The sequence below is a fragment of the Nannobrachium achirus genome, assembly GCF_963921795.1.
Source record: "Nannobrachium achirus genome assembly, chromosome: 13".
NCBI lineage: Eukaryota > Metazoa > Chordata > Actinopteri > Myctophiformes > Myctophidae > Nannobrachium > Nannobrachium achirus.
In genome coordinates this window covers 55,823,698-55,827,258 of record NC_137833.1, presented here as the reverse complement: position 1 = coordinate 55,827,258, position 3,561 = coordinate 55,823,698, and positions in this window count along the sequence as shown.

Genomic DNA, 3,561 nt, shown 5'->3' with positions numbered 1-3,561 from the left:
ACTTGGGATGGCCAAAGACAAGGCAGAAAGGCTGGCACAGTATTGTGCCGCCTCTGCTGCCATATATGGCAGTAGAGGCGGCACAATACAATGTAAATTTGAAAACCAGGTTAGACCTATTTGATAATACAGTTCAGTGTATTTCAGTGTACTTTTCAAGTTTTGAAAGTTTTCGTCAACGCGGTGACACGCAGCCCCTCGTCATACGATGGCACTTCCCTTAAGACTCGATACAACTCCTATTGTGGTTGTCAGTTGTATACACTTAAACTCCATAATCAGTTGACCGGAGGTCATAGATAGATAGATACCTTTATTATCCCAAGGGGGAAAATCAGTTGCCCAGAGGCAGCACAGCAGTATAAGGTTATTTACAAAGTTACAGAGAAGTATGAAAAAGATAAAAAGAAAAAAACAAGAACAGAGTACAGAGTACAGTAAGTACAGTAAGAGCAAGGTACATCAAGAAAGGGAACGAATAATATATATATATAAATAAATATACATAAAGTGTCCTAAAGCACAACTATCAATATAATACAGTGCCCAAATCAAAGTGACCATAACAGTCAATGCTAGTTAGTGCAACAAGTATCTCAACATCATGTGAAACACAAGCAGAAATACAAAAAAAAACTACTAACACAACCTAATATAGTGCAGTGTCCAAAGGTCAGAGCGATAAAAACAACTAGCAAAAGAAAAAAAAAACAAGAAAGGGTGGAGTGCCCCAGGGCAGTATACTAGGGACCCTGATGTTCTCGCTCTACACTGAATATCTTCGATGAATATAGAAAATAGAAGCTCACAATGTGTTGTTCCCTCTAGCACAGGGACACAAGTATTCCTGTGGTTAAAGTAAGTTTAGTCACCGCACTCTCCAAAAGGCCTTCCTCAGTGTTCTACTTTGCCACTTTCCCAAACTTTTTAGCTCGAGACCGGAAAGCGAAATTTGAGATGTTTGTCCAGGAAAGACAAGTTTGCCCCTGACCCAAACTAGTGAAAACAGCAGATCTACAAGCTTACAACGCGGCGCGATGCGTTGTGAGCTTGTAGATCGTCTATTTTCACTACATAAACATTTGTGGAATTTCTTCTGGTTTTCTTTGATTTATTGATGAAATGATTGAAAAGATTGTCGAATTTTGTTTTTAATTCATGAAAAAATGTTGCTTCTTTGAGAATGTTTATTGAAAATGTGTGACTACGTAGGTGGTGCACCTCTTTCTGAAGTTCCCTGATTTTGCAAGCATGTGTTAACAAAATCAGGGAACCCGAAAGCGCAGCCCTTTAACTGTTTTTGTGCAAATTTGGTTAAATCTACTTTGACGTCAGTGTTCCTGACTAAACTGAGGAATAGCCATAACTCCATCACCTGTAAAACAGCGATGAAACCGATTTTCTCCACAGCTGGTGTCTTTCTAATGGCATCGTGCTTATGCTGGTCCCAAGCCGTCAGGGAAAGAAATGTTTTACTCCATGCTAAAAGCTGGAAGCCACCTCAAACCCAAATGAGAAGCAGATGGGAAAGATGATATGTGCCAGCCCCAGAGCCCCAGTTTGTGTTACAGTGAATAAAAGATTTGCTCTATTAAACGGTGCATTTATATAGCGCTTTTATCCAAGGGACCTTATATAGAATGTGCATTACATTCACCCATTCACACACATTCATACACAGATGGCAGAGGAAACCATGCACTCATCGGGAACAACTAGGGATTCAGAGTCTTGCTCAAGGACTCTTCGACGCTAAAGCCCTTTGCACACAGGACCGTTGCGTTTTTTCCGTTTGCCGTATGAATAAAACGCATTGGATTTGGTGTGCAAGGCTGTGCGGAATCCACACTGCGGATCCGAAAAGGAGTCATAAAATGAGTCAAGGAGTTTTTACCGCATGCGACAAGACGCACGAATCAAACTGGTTTAGATCTAGAAAAGAACGCATGGCCGCAGCCACTTGTCGCACGGCAAATTCGGAACCAGTGTGCATGAGGTCGTAGAGAATCATTGTTTTCTTAAAAAAAAATGCAATAGTCTGTTTTGTCCGTGCGAAAGAATGTGTCTGTGTGCAAAGCCCTTAACTCTGGGGAAGCCCGGGATCGAACTGGGAACCCTTCGGGAACTTCTGTGTTCTAGGACGGCAACTCTACCCCTGAGCCACTGCCGCCTCTGTTACACCATGTTGAAGTACTGTATACAGTGTGTGGTGTTAATCTGAAGCTGATAATGGATCACAGAGTAGCTGCGAAGACGTCAATGTTTTGCCAAAACGGATTCCACATTTTGTGCATGTCCTTAGATGGCCCCTCCTCCGGTTGTGTGCACGTGTTTATGTATGTGTGTATATGTGTGTGGCTTTATTTGTTTATTCTTGTTTTATTTCAACTTTATTCTACCAGGAACAGTCCCATTGGGAGTCCTATATGGCCAAAACAGCAGCACACATTTACCGTTGTTCCCTATTGAGCTTGGCACATTTCCTGGGGCAAGCTGCCCAGATCACACATGTCACACGTGTCTTCTTATTTTTTCACTCTCAAAAAGCGCCTGCATTGTAGTGCATTTGAAACTACATTGCAGTGCACTGCACACCATGGGGTGATCACTGCTTGCCTCCTGTGAATTGTTTTATTTAAATTTTTGTTTATTTTCTGTTTATTTCGTTGCTGAGTGAGGTCAGCAGACGAAGTGACGCGAGTGAGATGAGAAAAACCTGGGTGAAATGTGCCAATCTCAACAGGAAACAATGGTAGGTCTACGTTTCACGTAAAAATAAACACGCACCAAAAAACCAGAGGCCCCCCTCACTTTGTAGAACATACCATTTATTGCTAAATCAGTCTATTTGAGCTGTACACAACAAACCAATAAAGTAAGCCATTTACCATGAGAGGGAGTGGATTGTTGGCTGATTTACCACTGTTTCAAACAACCATATAAATGAAAGAATATAAATGAAAGAAAACACAGTTGTAACTTGCAAGGTGACTTAGTTACAATCAACTGCAACACAACAGTGGGCGGGGTCCATGAGCCAACTCAAGGTTGTTGACTGATTTACCACTCTTTTAAGCCAATCAGAATCCAGTATCTGAACATGTGACCACAAAAAGTGGTAGAATGCTGAGTATTGGTCTGCACCTGGTGACAGTAGCATTTGTTTAAGGGTGCAACAGTCAATCGAACTAATCAATTCAATTGCCATACCTTAGCTTTTTACTGAACTGACGCCACTGCACAACACAACCCCACTACTGGGGATGCTGCTGTGTCAGTCACCCTGTCAGCGTGCACACAAGGGGTTAAACTGGGAGTATTCAAAGAGGGAAAAGCCCTCCCATCAACAACACCCCCCTGGAATGGTCTATCCCCCACACACACACACACACACACCAGTTCACATGACGCATGTGCTTGTGTGTGTGTGTGTGTGTGTGTGTGTGTGTGTGTGTGTGTGTGTGTGTGTGTGTGTGTGTGTGTGTGTGTGTGTGTGTGTGTGTGTGTGTGTGTGTGTGTGTGCGTGCGTGCGCATGTCTTGGCCATATATAGGACCATGTG